Source organism: Lactuca saligna, chromosome 5 (genome assembly GCF_052625555.1).
Source record: "Lactuca saligna cultivar CGN05327 chromosome 5, ASM5262555v1, whole genome shotgun sequence".
Classification (NCBI taxonomy): domain Eukaryota; kingdom Viridiplantae; phylum Streptophyta; class Magnoliopsida; order Asterales; family Asteraceae; genus Lactuca; species Lactuca saligna.
Window position 1 is genome coordinate 114,478,033 of NC_136421.1, and position 16,883 is coordinate 114,494,915.

At 40.7% G+C, this 16,883-nt stretch overlaps 1 pseudogene; it reads right to left on the bottom strand.

Moving 5' to 3' along the window:
- Positions 1 to 16,883, bottom strand: part of LOC145045618 (large ribosomal subunit protein uL2mz, N-terminal part-like) — a 51,506-nt pseudogene that overhangs the window by 2,529 nt on the left and 32,094 nt on the right.

The following is a 16,883-nucleotide window of genomic DNA, read 5'->3' on the forward strand; positions in this document are numbered from 1 at the left end:
AATAATTATCTTGATTTAAAATTCTGATTTTTTTAATTAATTCAATTTTAATTCTAACGTAATTTTTAATTATACATGATTTTATTCTGTCAGAATGACTTTCTGTTAGAATAATATTTTATAATAATAGCAAAATACACATTTTCTGATAGAATACATGTTTTGATTAAATGAATTTCTTGAAGAAAGATAACATCTTTGAACCATTAGTTGAAAAATAACATGATCATTGTTTACTCGTAGACACTTGAATACATTCATACATATTCTTATAGAATAATAGGTTATACATTTTAATACAACTATACATATTCTAATAGAATGTATTGCTAATCCATTCTAAACGAATTACATTTTATAAAAACAGCCTTATGCTTGGAGTTGCAGGAGGAGTTGAACTCAAGTATGGAAAATCCCTAGGAAAAGCTTGAAAAAATCGGTGTAAATTTGCCAAAAAGAACCCAAATCAATTTGAATTCCAGAACAGTACTACGATCTAGAACAAAAGTCAATGAAAACCTAAATCTTGGCAACGTAGTCTAATTTCAATACAAGATTCACAGAAAACCATAGACTATAGAAGTCGGTCGGGTGGAGTAACCCTAACATTGGACGCGAATAACCCAGAGATAACAAGTAATCGTAACTGATACCAAGAAGAAATAGAATTTAACTTACCAAGATTGCAGAAGATATTGAAAAGAACAAGATTAACGATAGAGATATAAATAAAAAGAAAACGCAGAAAGGTAGCTTACCGGAGAAGGATAGGGATGCTTAAAGGAGAATGGTCCAATCTCAATCAGCCCTAGGTTGATTTCCTTGCAAAAGATTCTCAAGAAATTGATAAAAAAAAAAAAAAAAAGGCTTACCTTTTTTATACCCGAAAAAGAGCAGAAATTTGATTAAAATTGAGAGGAGATTCAGATTTTGCAACAATTTTGGTTTTGTATTACATTCTGAAATTAGGGTACCGAAGTCTGGTTGTTCTAGATTTACGTTAACCTCCAAAGACTTTGATAACTTGAAGACGTATTTGAAAATAGAACATGATTATCGTGGATGAAAGTAGTGGTTTTAGGTGGCAATGGTGGTCGGACAGTCAGGAAGAATGCGTTGAAGATGGAGATTGTAGAAGTGTGGTGGTCGGTGGATTTTTAGAGAAAAAGGAGGAATGGGCGGTGATATTACAGAGGAATGGAAGGCGGTGTTACAGAGAGAACGAGTGTAGATAAAATAGGGAAAAAATTAGGTTAAAAGTCAATGATACTACCATGATTATAGGAAATATTTTTCTTTAAAACACTCGTTACTTATCTTAAGGCCAACAAAGTCTGGTAGTGCCTTCAAAACACACTTTACTGGTTATTTGGAGTTGTAAGAGCAATTTTAGTTAGCGACTTATCCAAGTGAGAGATTGTTGGATTAAAGTATCTAAAGTCCTAACTAAATTGGTATAATGTTGATGAATAAAAGTAAAGTCCTTTTTAGGTTTTCCTCATAACCAATAATTGTTTAGATTGATTGTAGGTGAGAGATAAATGATTTATTAACATATTAATTTGGAATTATTTCTAGGTTAATTATAATTAATTAAAAATTGAAGGACTATAGATGTAATTGTTCAAATGTTGAGCAAAGGATAGGTTCTAGAACCTTACTCTATTGGACGGTTTGGAAGCTCCTATTGGAGCATTTTGGAAGCCTTCATGAAGATAATCAAGGAACTAGATAACTACCTTTTTGAAATAATATTATTTTATGTTCAAATTAGGGTATCTATGTGTTTCTTAATCAGCTATAAATAGGGCCTTGAACCTAGGAATTTTTGGCCATGATATTCCTCATACTAGATCCAAAAGTATCCCCTTCTCTCCCATCTCTTCTAATCCTTCTAAGGTTCTTGTGTTGTGGGTGTGAACCATTATAGGCTTGAACACAATTGAAGCTAGTTTTCAAGAGACTATTTGTAGCACCTGGTTCCCGGTACGTATTTCTTGTAATTAATAATTCTAAATTCATGCATTTTTGCCTTGGACTCTGCGAGTTGAAGGACCGACTCGCCGAGTAGGAGCGGGATGAGACGCAAAGTCTGAGCCTTGGACTCGGCGAGTCGGTTCCCCGACTCGGCGAGTAGGCCCTGTTGGGCAAAAACCCTAACCCAAGTGTTGGCACCCTATTTAAGCACACTAACTTGGCCTCTGTCACAACTGTAAATTTTGAGCCGTGTAATCTATGCATTCAACCTAATGTGAATCAAAAACTTCAATCAAATACAAGTACTATAAGTAGTCATCAAACAATTGGAGACCCTAGAAGTTCTTGTTAAGTCCATTTAGGACTAGGACTTCCTTATTGGATCCAAATGGACCAATAAGCTTCCAATTGGACTATCATGGGTTTAGGACCCTAATTGGGCTCTAATTGGACCCACATTCGTTTATTTCAATATTTTGGGCTAAGTAGAACCTAGAATGAAATAAAACACAAGTTTTGATCCATAACTTAACCTAACCTAGCTTAATAAAGCATAAAAATCACAATTTTATTTTATAAGTCCAATAAATACCCTAAACTACCTCTAATGTTGGGCTTAGGGGCAAAAGCCCAAATTTTTCCTCTTTCCCTTCATATTCTCGGCCCAAGGCCCAAACACAAGGAGAGGTTGACTTTTAAGTGCCACCTCATTTTTACCCATGGGTTCTCCATGCAAAAATCACATTCATCCATGCAAGCATCACCTCAAAGTCTTTTCTTCCTTCTCTCTCTCTCTCCCTCTCCCTTCTTGTTTCGGCCGAGGATAACCAACACACACACACATCTCACAAATTCTCTCAAAAATTCTCTCAAGAAACTCTCTCCTTCCCCCCTCCAAAAATCTCGAAATTTAGGGACTTTCCAAGAGGATTTTGCAAGTAAATCATCATCTAAGGTAAGATTATGCATAGATCTATGGTTTAAATTCTTTTGTTATCAAAATCCTTTCCTAATCTATGCAAAAATCGTGATCTAGCATCCTAGAACTATCTCAAAACTCGAGATCTTCATCAAAGGGAGCCAAGGCCAAAAACACTTCATTTTTCCTTCCATTTCCTTGCAAAAAAAAAAAAAACCGAACCAACACCCCAAGGTGAGCTTCATACCCCCCTATTTTCTGTTTTCACTTGTTTTTGGGGGGAGAATACAAGTCATATGTGTAGATCTATATGTATTTGTGTGCCTTGTATGATTTCCATGCTTATATGTATGCTTTTATGTGTTTTTATGTTGGATCTAGCCTCAAAACTCATCAAAACCGAGATGTAACTTGTGCTACATGATTTTAACTTCAAATATATTTCTAAACACTAAGTGCTTCAAGAAAAATTGGCTAAGTAGTTAATGATAATTTCTTTGGGTTAAAAACACAAATTTTGGGCCTAAAATGTGAAAAATGCAAAAATAAGGGTCCAAAACGACATTTCACAGATTCTGATGGATGAAGTGTGCTAAAACAGTTTTCATAAGTAAATTTCTGGAAATATACTCATTTAGTGGACTAAAATCATAAATTTTAAGCTTAATGGGCTAAAAATGTAATTTTCGGCCCAATAAGGCCCATTATGCAAATTTTTCTGTTTTGGAGGGCCAAAACCGTAACTTTCTGTAAAACAGTGGACTATAAGTGTTCCAACTCCTTTTCAAAGGTTAAAAACGCTTTTTAAATTTAAAAAGGACCAAAGTTGCAAAATTTTTCCAAATTGGGCCAAAATTGTAAAAGTTGCGAAAAGAAGGGGTTAAAACCGTAAAAACTGCATCTCCAGGAACTTAAACTGTTTTTATGAAAAATATGTTGAAAAATATTAATTTCAATAATTTTTGGTATTAAAATGTCAAGAAAAATAGTTTGAGGACTAAACCGGGAAGTATTTTATATAAAGGGTTAAAAATGTAATTTTTACAAATGATGAGGGGCTGAAAACAGAAATATTTCAAGGCTAGTTCAATATACACAATTTGATCAAATAATGGCATCGTGACTATCGACGAAATTCAATACACTACAATACCAAAAGTCGTTGTTAAACGAATTGGTTCGGTCTCGAACCAATAAAATCCGAAAACTACTAACACTACGACGCTATGACACTACGACACTACGATTCATACAACTAACGATTTGGAATTCACTATACATACGAGTGTGCACAGACGTCTACGCACCATCTTCGGGCCCCAAAAGTGTAAAATCTTGTTCGTTGAGCCTAGCTAGCCCAATGACCTGATCTTAAGGCCCGAAGACCTCTATCTTACGAAGTGTTGGGTTTTACCAATCCGACACGACGTAACCGGACTTTCAATGGCTGTAGACTACTGGTCCCCAAGGGTCCTTTAGTGTCGCCAGTGGAGTCTGCCTTTTTGCGAGGCGGGTCTGGGACCCCTCGTACACTATATCCCCAACCGGTTAATGGAGTCACCGGGGTCTTCGTGACCTCTTTCTCTTCGGATGTGGGACTACACCTAGTCAGGGCGATTGGATAACGCGATTAGTACTGACGACGCCTTCGGGTTCGTTAGTATAACTATAAACTGGGCGTTTGTGTAACGCGAGTTTGTAGTAAATAATCCTGCTCGAGAACCTTCCAACGTCGCCTGTGACTGACACTATGCGCTATGCAATGATTTCAATGTAACTTCATGTAATATAAGAAATTAGGAAAACATCGGGTTTTCCTAGGGTTTCGTTTTAATACATACAGATTCAAAACGCATACAACCTTGATGAACAAATTTTCTTTAAGTATAGAAACAAACAAGCATACCTATGGATCTTCACAACATTTTCAAAAGCTTTTCTGTTCAGAAAATATCGGATTTTCTGGTGGTTTTCAAACAATACAAAACATTGGATTTCAAACACTACTTATGAACTCACCAACATTTCATATGTTGACGATTTTCAAAATACTTGTATTCTCAGGGAACCAGTGAGTCAAGGGAAATCCTATTCAGTGACGGATGCGGTTTATTTTTGTATGAATTGAACGAATTAATTTTTGGGGAATGTAATGTTTAAACAATGTATGATATGTAAACGCTACTGGTTGTACTATGTTAATGAATGGTGACGAATGTTGTTATGTTTCATATATATTCAATGTTATGGTATTCAATTGAGTCACGACAGCCCCCGGACGTTTCCGCCGTCTGGTTCGGGGGTGTGACAGGTTGGTATCAGAGCTTTGTTTATAGTGAACTAGCATGTCGAGCCATACATTGACATGCAACTATAAACCAAAAAGAGGGACTAACATAACTCTGAACAACACAAGTAAATAAAACACACTTGCTTGCATTAGGGATAAGAACCTAGCGTCGAATCAAACACAATAATGCTGGTATCTTGGTTAATTCGGGACTGTTCTTAGGGATACCAAGGAGTGAATGTAGCCTGATCAACTACATTCTCTCCAAGGTAAAACTAACACACGTCTTGATGAGATCGGGATAGCCAGGGAACCTAAAACTATACCCTTTATCACCCAAAAAGAGAATGTTGCTTAGTATGTATGATAGATATAGCATCCTAGGATAATGTAGTATATTTACGTACTCGCGCAGACAGCATGGCTGGCTTTCATCACCCGGGAGACCCCTACTTCCCTAATCAGGGAAACAACGGGTGGCCAGAGGAGGAGCAGCAGGGTATTCAGTTTTATCAGGCCTTAGTAGCTCACGGGATGCTTGTGGATGAGCCAGGAGGGAATCCAGGCGGAGCACACGATGTCGGACCCGACGAATACATAGACACTGAATACGAATTTAGAGAGCTCGACGATGACGACAAAGACGGTCGGGTCGGGGACCAGAACCCCCTCCCGCCATGCGAGGACGAGGCCCAACCCGATCACCCTGCTCCACCAGCGAACACCCCAGGAGAGAACCGTTCCCTCGAAGCTGAGATCGCTGCACTGCGACGACAGCTGTATGCGATGGAGGCTCGAGCAGTGCGAGCAGAGCATGAGAGGGATGAGGTTATAGGAGACATGGCAGAGATGGCGCAGCTACTGACACAACATTTCGGCATATGACTTCGGCACCACCTCCTGACGCAGCTCATCGCGGTTAGGAATAGACTTATCATAGTAGGTTATTAGGAACTATGTTATGTACTCCGGCTCTATGATTAAGTGACTACACTACTCATGGAGCCGTTATGCTGTCAGATTAGCGTTATCTATGTATGCTCCTACGAGCAAATTTTCTTGTACTAAATGCGGATAATATTAATGAACTTTTGTGTGTTTTGCTAAGTTATTCTTAGTTGCTATGTGTTGAGACATTATGATTGCATGCTTGATGATAGTAATGTTTAGGTTCGCACCATACACCTAGATAGTAGGGTCGCAACCTCCCAGAAACCACGAACACTCAACATCTTTCCGTTTCATGACAGAAGGATGCCTCGCCCAACTACTCGCGGAAACCCAGGACCAACCCCGCCCGAAGCTGACTCCACTGCCTTCCAGGCAGCCGTGTCTGCTGCAGTCACAGCAGCGATGGCACAACTTCACCGAGGAAACAACGGAGGAGGTAACGGGCAAGGATCTGGGAGTTCGAACAACGGGACGAACCAAGGACTCACTAGAGCATGCACCTACAAGGATTTTGCGAACGCTAAACCCCGAACTTTCAACGGTACCGGAGGAGTGATCGCCCTAAAGCGATGGATCGAGAAGGTAGAATCGGTGTTCGAGATATGCGAGTGCCCCGAGCAGATGAAGGTGAAGTTCGCGGCCTGCACTTTCGTGGACCAAGCACTCACTTGGTGGAATGGTCACATAGAAGCTATGACACTCCCTATTGCCAACTCTATACCCTGGACAGAAATGAAAGAGATGTTGACGGCTGAGTACTGCCCCCGAGGTGAAATACAGAAGATGGAGCAGGAGTTGTGGAACCTCACGGTGCAGAATGGGAACATCGATGCTTACATATCGAGGTTCAGCGAACTATCCCTGTTGTGCCCGGGTATGATCACATCAGAGGGAAAGAAGATTGAACGATTCATCTGGGGACTGACATCCCCCATTCAAGGGAATGTGATAGCTGCTAACCCTGAAACGTTTGACAGCGCGAAGAGATTGGCAAAGAGGCTATATGATCATAACCACAAAAAGGGCGAAAAACCAGTGGAGACCGAGAAGAAGAAGGAGAGCGATGGTAAGAAAGGATGGAACCACAAGAGGAAGGGGCGTCAGGGCCCCGAGACCTCAAAAAGGCAGCAAACAGTGGCAGTTAACGCTGTTACTGCGCCGGTTCCAGTCACCTCACATGCTCCAGCCTCAGCTGCTTCAAATGCTTCAAGGCCCTATTCCGGTAGTCTTCCCAAATGCAACAAGTGCAGTTTCCATCACCAAGGAGAATGCCGGGAACTCCATTGCACCAGTTGCAACCGAAGGGGACACACTGCAAGGTTCTGCAGGACTTATCCTTCTCAGAACCAGAGTCAGGGGAACAACCAGAACAACAACAACTACCGCAATAACAACAACACCAATGCCGGCGGCAGTAATGCAGGGTCTAGCCACACCTGCTACGGGTGTGGAAGGACGGGACATTTTCGCCGAGATTGCCCTAACAACAACAACTCAGGAAACGGAGGAGCAGGAAGAATGTTGACTATGGGTCAGAGTGATGCAGTTCAGGACCCCGCAGTTGTGACCGGTACGTTCCTCCTAAACCACACTTATGCATGCATCTTATTTGATACCGGAGCGGAGCGGAGTTTCGTAAGCGATAAGTTTAAACACTTATTAAAACAACAACCCCAAAAGTTAAATGAAACCTATACGGTGGAAATGGCCAATGGGAAGACCGAATCCACTAGGGAAATCTACACTGGATGTACCCTAACCCTTAACCAACACGTCTTACGAGTAGATCTGATGCCAGTGTCAATTAGGAGTTTCGATGTGATTATCGGCATGGATTGGTTAAGTCCCCACCATGCTGAGGTTTTGTGCCACGAGAAGGCCGTTCGCCTTCGTCTCCCGAATCACGAAACCCTAGTAATTTACGGAGACAAACCTAGCACGAATCTTCGTCTTATCTCGTGCATCAAAGCACAAAAACAACTGCGAAAGAACAACCTAGCGTTCTTGGCCCACATAGTGGACAAGGCCAAAGAAGAAATTAACATCCAAGACATTCCGGTGGCGTGCGAATTCCCGGACGTGTTTCCTGAAGATCTTCCAGGAGTACCCCCAGAGAGACAGGTTGAGTTCCGAATAGACCTCGTCCCAGGAGCAACTCCTCTCGCTAAGTCACCATATCGATTGGCACCTGCTGAAATGCAGGAATTGTCTAGCCAACTCAGTGAGCTTCTGGACAAGGGATTTATCCGACCTAGTTACTCGCCATGGGGAGCTCCGGTGCTCTTTGTCAAAAAGAAGGACGGATCTTTCAGAATGTGCATCGATTACAGAGAGTTGAATAAACTCACTGTTAAAAACCGCTACCCACTTCCACGAATCGATGATCTATTCGACCAGCTCCAAGGAGCTAGCTATTTTTCTAAAATTGATCTACGGTCCGGATACCATCAACTCAAGGTCCGAGAAGAAGATATCCCAAAAACCGCTTTCCGAACCCGCTATGGACATTATGAATTCGTCGTAATGCCCTTCGGTCTAACAAATGCACCCGCCGCATTTATGGACCTAATGAATCGAATCTGTAGACCGTTCTTGGACAACTTCGTCATTGTGTTTATCGATGACATCCTCGTCTACTCTCGAAGCAAAGAGGAGCATGGCCAACATCTCCGACAAATCCTAGAGACCCTGCGAATGGAAAAGCTGTACGCCAAACTCTCCAAGTGCGAGTTCTGGCTCCGGAGTGTGAATTTCCTAGGCCACGTAGTAAGCCAAGACGGAATTCATGTGGATCCTTCTAAGGTCAAAGCGGTGGAAGGATGGGCAACTCCGACTACGCCCACAGAGATTCGTCAGTTCTTAGGCCTAGCAGGCTACTATAGGAGATTCATCCAAAACTTCTCAAAAATCGCCAAGCCACTTACCTTGCTTACGCAAAGGAGTGTGCCATTCAAGTGGACAGACCGGCAAGAATTTGCGTTTCAAGCCCTGAAGCAAGCTCTTTGTAGCGCTCCTGTATTATCTCTACCCGAAGGAACGGAAGATTTTGTAGTTTACTGCGACGCGTCGAACCAAGGCTTAGGTTGCGTTCTCATGCAACGTGGAAAAGTGATAGCATATGCGTCCCGCCAATTAAAGACGCACGAAGTAAACTACACCACCCACGACCTAGAACTGGGAGCTGTGGTCTTCGCTCTAAAAATTTGGAGGCACTATCTGTACGGTACAAAGTGCACCATCTTCACGGACCACAAAAGTCTCCAGCACATCTTGAATCAGAAGGAGCTGAACATGAGACAACGAAGATGGGTGGAGTTGTTAAACGACTACGAATGCGAGATCAAGTACCATCCAGGCAAGGCCAACGTGGTAGCTGACGCATTAAGTCGGAAGGAGTACACAAATCGCCGTACGAAAACGCACTCGATAACCATCCAGTCTCATCTGACCGCTCAAATTGCATCAGTCCAGGCCGAGGCTATGGAAACGGAAAATAGAACCAGCGAGGCATTACGCGGAATGGAGAAGAACCTGGAAGTCAGAGAGAATGGGGTATACTACTTCATGAACCGTATTTGGGTTCCAAAAATCGGAGGATTCAGGGAGATCGTTATGAAGGAAGCCCACAAGACACGATACTCCATTCATCCTGGTTCGGACAAGATGTATTTGGACATTAAGCAGCACTATTGGTGGCCTAACATGAAGGCGGAAATCGCAACTTATGTTAGTAAGTGCCTTACGTGTGCCAAAGTAAAAGTGGAATACCAGAAACCTTCCGGATTGTTACAACAACCGGAAATCCCTGAGTGGAAATGGGAGGGGATTTCTATGGACTTCGTGACCAAGCTGCCTAAGACGTCAGACGGTTTGGACACCATATGGGTAATAATCGACCGACTGACGAAATCTGCCCATTTCCTGCCAATCAAAGAGTCTTACAAGATAGAAAGGCTGACGCGGTTGTACCTACGAGAGATTGTAAGACTTCATGGAGTACCAAAATCTATCATCTCGGATAGGGACAGTAGGTTCACGTCACGCTTTTGGCAGTCGCTCCACAAGGCAATGGGAACTCATCTCGATATGAGTACGGCGTATCACCCACAAACGGACGGGCAAAGCGAACGAACCATTCAGACGCTTGAAGACATGCTTCGTGCATGCGTGATAGACTTCGGAAAGTCTTGGGATACCCACCTACCGTTGATCGAGTTTTCATATAACAATAGTTATCATTCGAGCATTAAGGTGGCCCCTTTCGAAGCACTGTACGGGCGTAAATGTAGATCACCGTTATGTTGGGCCGAAGTAGGTGACACCCAGCTGGCAGGAACACATACGTCGAACGGAGCATTAACGGGACCGGAAATCATTCGCGAGACTACAGAAAAGATTGTCCAGATCAAAGCTCGACTACAGGCATCGCGTGACCGGCAAAAGAGCTACGCTGATAAACGGCGAAAGCCCTTAGAGTTCCAGGTCGGTGATCGAGTAATGTTGAAGGTCTCACCCTGGAAAGGGGTTATACGTTTCGGAAAACGGGGAAAGCTGAACCCGCGATACGTTGGACCTTTCGAAATCGTCGCCCGAGTAGGTCCAGTAGCATACAGACTACAACTACCCCCAGAGCTAAATGGTGTGCACCCCGTGTTTCATGTTTCTAATCTGAAAAAGTGCCTGTCGGATGAAACCCTTGTCATCCCTCTCGACGAAATCGAAATCAATGAGAATCTCCTGTTCGTCGAAGAACCAATCGAGGTTATGGACAGGGAGGTGAAGCGTACTAAGCAGAGTCGCATCCCGATTGTGAAGGTACGGTGGAACGCAAAGCGTGGGCCAGAATTCACGTGGGAACGCGAAGATCAAATGAAGCAAAAGTACCCTCACCTATTCTAGTTTTCTCAAATCTAGCTTTCAAACAGAATTTCGGGACGAAATTCCCTCTAACGGGGGGATGATGTCACAACTGTAAATTTTGAGCCGTGTAATCTATGCATTCAACCTAATGTGAATCAAAAACTTCAATCAAATACAAGTACTATAAGTAGTCATCAAACAATTGGAGACCCTAGAAGTTCTTGTTAAGTCCATTTAGGACTAGGACTTCCTTATTGGATCCAAATGGACCAATAAGCTTCCAATTGGACTATCATGGGTTTAGGACCCTAATTGGGCTCTAATTGGACCCACATTCGTTTATTTCAATATTTTGGGCTAAGTAGAACCTAGAATGAAATAAAACACAAGTTTTGATCCATAACTTAACCTAACCTAGCTTAATAAAGCATAAAAATCACAATTTTATTTTATAAGTCCAATAAATACCCTAAACTACCTCTAATGTTGGGCTTAGGGGCAAAAGCCCAAATTTTTCCTCTTTCCCTTCATATTCTCGGCCCAAGGCCCAAACACAAGGAGAGGTTGACTTTTAAGTGCCACCTCATTTTTACCCATGGGTTCTCCATGCAAAAATCACATTCATCCATGCAAGCATCACCTCAAAGTCTTTTCTTCCTTCTCTCTCTCTCTCCCTCTCCCTTCTTGTTTCGGCCGAGGATAACCAACACACACACACATCTCACAAATTCTCTCAAAAATTCTCTCAAGAAACTCTCTCCTTCCCCCCTCCAAAAATCTCGAAATTTAGGGACTTTCCAAGAGGATTTTGCAAGTAAATCATCATCTAAGGTAAGATTATGCATAGATCTATGGTTTAAATTCTTTTGTTATCAAAATCCTTTCCTAATCTATGCAAAAATCGTGATCTAGCATCCTAGAACTATCTCAAAACTCGAGATCTTCATCAAAGGGAGCCAAGGCCAAAAACACTTCATTTTTCCTTCCATTTCCTTGCAAAAAAAAAAAAAAACCGAACCAACACCCCAAGGTGAGCTTCATACCCCCCTATTTTCTGTTTTCACTTGTTTTTGGGGGGAGAATACAAGTCATATGTGTAGATCTATATGTATTTGTGTGCCTTGTATGATTTCCATGCTTATATGTATGCTTTTATGTGTTTTTATGTTGGATCTAGCCTCAAAACTCATCAAAACCGAGATGTAACTTGTGCTACATGATTTTAACTTCAAATATATTTCTAAACACTAAGTGCTTCAAGAAAAATTGGCTAAGTAGTTAATGATAATTTCTTTGGGTTAAAAACACAAATTTTGGGCCTAAAATGTGAAAAATGCAAAAATAAGGGTCCAAAACGACATTTCACAGATTCTGATGGATGAAGTGTGCTAAAACAGTTTTCATAAGTAAATTTCTGGAAATATACTCATTTAGTGGACTAAAATCATAAATTTTAAGCTTAATGGGCTAAAAATGTAATTTTCGGCCCAATAAGGCCCATTATGCAAATTTTTCTGTTTTGGAGGGCCAAAACCGTAACTTTCTGTAAAACAGTGGACTATAAGTGTTCCAACTCCTTTTCAAAGGTTAAAAACGCTTTTTAAATTTAAAAAGGACCAAAGTTGCAAAATTTTTCCAAATTGGGCCAAAATTGTAAAAGTTGCGAAAAGAAGGGGTTAAAACCGTAAAAACTGCATCTCCAGGAACTTAAACTGTTTTTATGAAAAATATGTTGAAAAATATTAATTTCAATAATTTTTGGTATTAAAATGTCAAGAAAAATAGTTTGAGGACTAAACCGGGAAGTATTTTATATAAAGGGTTAAAAATGTAATTTTTACAAATGATGAGGGGCTGAAAACAGAAATATTTCAAGGCTAGTTCAATATACACAATTTGATCAAATAATGGCATCGTGACTATCGACGAAATTCAATACACTACAATACCAAAAGTCGTTGTTAAACGAATTGGTTCGGTCTCGAACCAATAAAATCCGAAAACTACTAACACTACGACGCTATGACACTACGACACTACGATTCATACAACTAACGATTTGGAATTCACTATACATACGAGTGTGCACAGACGTCTACGCACCATCTTCGGGCCCCAAAAGTGTAAAATCTTGTTCGTTGAGCCTAGCTAGCCCAATGACCTGATCTTAAGGCCCGAAGACCTCTATCTTACGAAGTGTTGGGTTTTACCAATCCGACACGACGTAACCGGACTTTCAATGGCTGTAGACTACTGGTCCCCAAGGGTCCTTTAGTGTCGCCAGTGGAGTCTGCCTTTTTGCGAGGCGGGTCTGGGACCCCTCGTACACTATATCCCCAACCGGTTAATGGAGTCACCGGGGTCTTCGTGACCTCTTTCTCTTCGGATGTGGGACTACACCTAGTCAGGGCGATTGGATAACGCGATTAGTACTGACGACGCCTTCGGGTTCGTTAGTATAACTATAAACTGGGCGTTTGTGTAACGCGAGTTTGTAGTAAATAATCCTGCTCGAGAACCTTCCAACGTCGCCTGTGACTGACACTATGCGCTATGCAATGATTTCAATGTAACTTCATGTAATATAAGAAATTAGGAAAACATCGGGTTTTCCTAGGGTTTCGTTTTAATACATACAGATTCAAAACGCATACAACCTTGATGAACAAATTTTCTTTAAGTATAGAAACAAACAAGCATACCTATGGATCTTCACAACATTTTCAAAAGCTTTTCTGTTCAGAAAATATCGGATTTTCTGGTGGTTTTCAAACAATACAAAACATTGGATTTCAAACACTACTTATGAACTCACCAACATTTCATATGTTGACGATTTTCAAAATACTTGTATTCTCAGGGAACCAGTGAGTCAAGGGAAATCCTATTCAGTGACGGATGCGGTTTATTTTTGTATGAATTGAACGAATTAATTTTTGGGGAATGTAATGTTTAAACAATGTATGATATGTAAACGCTACTGGTTGTACTATGTTAATGAATGGTGACGAATGTTGTTATGTTTCATATATATTCAATGTTATGGTATTCAATTGAGTCACGACAGCCCCCGGACGTTTCCGCCGTCTGGTTCGGGGGTGTGACAGCCTCCTTGTCCCTATCACTTCTAGAGAGTTGTAATGAGAGACCCTAACCCCCATATTGTTCTTGTGAGTGATTTTGCTTAGTGAAGGAAGTTTGGAGCTTAGAAGAAGAAGGAGGAGGTTGAAGAGTGCAAGGAAGGGAGTAGATCCGAAATCTACACTGTGAGAAGCTTCCATTCAGGTAGAAAAGTTCATACCTTGATCACTAGTTCATTAGATACCATTTTTGTCCCAGATTGGTGGTTTTCAAGCCCTAAAACACCAAACTCCATGTGTTTGTGCTTAATGATCCGAAAGGACTTTAGATCTAGACCTTGTGGACGTATTAGAAGCATAAAGTTCCTATGGATGAAGTGATTAAGGTCCCCATTGAGTGTATGACCTCATAAAGAGCTTGGATTTGCCTTTTGAAGCTTGTAAGGCCATGCATGCCCTAGGAACATAGATCTATGGTTTTGAAGCGTTGCATGTCTCAGATTTGGTCTATATGGGAAATGGGTCAAGGGACTCGGCGAGTTCTTTGAAGACGGCCTTAGACTCAGCGACTTGGATGAACAACTCGGCGAGTCCTATGAAGATTGCTTGGTACTCGACGAGTTGTTCTTCAAACTCGGCGAGTCAGACGAATAGTTACTGAGTAAGAGGGATTTAGATGTTGAAGGCCTAACCCTTCGTATTTACACGCGGAATTAGCAATCTAATGTGTTGTAATAGTACCAAAAACCCAAATCCTCAAAAGGGATGCTATGGTGAGGATTTAGAAACGAGTGGGAGGTCTGCTCGTATGGACTCGGCGAGTTGTTCTTGGACGTGGTGAGTAGGATCGCGAGCCGGTTCTATCGTCCCAAGTAGTGAGTTATGGGTGACTCAGTGATTGGGAAGAGGGGCTTGTAGAGTAGGACCGAATTAGTGGGAGAATGACTCGGTGAGTCGGTACCATGACTCGGCGAGTCCAGTCAACTAGAAGTTGACTTTAACCAAGGAGTTGACCTTGAACCAGGGGTGGGTCAGTCATCTGACCTAATGTCACACCCCGAACCAGACGGCGGAAACGTCTGAGGGCTATTGTGACTTAATTGAATACCATCACAATGATTATACATGAATCATAACATCATTCATCACCATGCATTGAAATATTACAACTGATATAATTTACATTCAGTACATTGTTTTAAACATTACAATTCCATAACATAAACCGTTTGATAATTAATCTAAACAAAACACCATGACATAACTTGATACATATTCTACTGTTTACCTGTTACCTGAGAATACAAGTTATTTTGAAAACGTCAACATATGAAATGTTGGTGAGTTCATAAGTAATGTTATGGAAAATGATTTTTCGTGAAGTTGAAACACCTAGAAAATCCGATATTTTCTAAAAAGAGTATTTGTTTATAAAAAGTGTGGAGATCGGTAAATATGCTTGTCGATTTTGAAAACATATATAATTGTTGAACTATGTATGCATCACGCAGGTGAGAATGTTGAACTTTCCGGGAAAACCCGATGCTTTCCCAATACGCAAATTACATGCCGTGTTTACTGTTATAGCGATACGGTGAATGTTTTTGATTACCCAGGTGACATTGGATTACTTAAAGTTTGTGAGTTGTTATAATCACGCATTAATGAAAATGACTAGTTTATAACTACAAATTATGAACGATCCTTGAGGCGTCGTCCATACTACTCTCGTAATCCAACCACCCTGACTTCTCTTGTTTAACGTCACGAATCTAATTACTTGAGTTCTCGTAAGCCCAACAACCGAGGAGAAAGGAGGGTAAGAAGCCTCCTTTATTTCCACAAGTTATTCAAGGCTATCGGGAATGCGAAAGGCACTTGGCCCGACTCGCATTTGACTTCTCGACTTTACTAGCAGTACTAGTGGACCATTAGGGCCCAACAACATAATAGAGCTATTGAAAGTCCTTTTACATGGAATTAGGTCATAGAATACCTGATAACATGTAAGCGCGTTCCCTTTGGGCCTAAAGATCATGTTATTGGGCTAGAAAGGCCCAACAAGCACGATTTGAAACTTTCGAGCCCAAAGATTGAATATTGAATCCTCGTAGATTTTGCGTGTTTATTGAAGTACTATTGTTTATTGATTTTTGATTTGTTATTGATTCGAGACCGAATCAATTCGTTTAGTAACGATATTGGTGTTGAAAGTGTATTTGTTATTTCGTTTCGCCGGTAGTCGTGGATCTCGTATTTGTCTTGATGAATTAATTCGTTTAAAAGTAAGAATTTTTACTTTTTCACAACCTTTCTTTTATATAAAAAAATAACACTTTGAGTCCTTTATATAAAAGAATTTCATTTTAGTCATTAAAACATTATTTTGACACTTTTGTATCATAAACTTATAGAAAAGACATTTTTAGTCCAAATTTATTTTTATAAACAGCTTTAGTCCTTCCAGAATAATGTTTTCTCGGTTGAAACCCTAAATTTTCCAACTTTGACAGTTTTGGCCCAAAGTAGAAAACTTTTACATCTTTGATCCTTTTTGAATTTGAAAAGCATTTTTGACCATTGGTATAGTTTTGTTTCACTTCAAATCCCCTGTTTTACAAAAAAATTCATTTCCAGCCCCTCATTTTAGAAATTTCGCACTTTGAAGCTTATTGGGCCGAAAAGCCCAAATTTAGCCCATTAGATTAAAATTTTACATTTTAAGCCCCTAAAAAATGTTGATGTTCAGAAAAATTATTTTAAAAACTGTTTGGACCCTTCTTATCCTTCAAAATTTATAATTTGT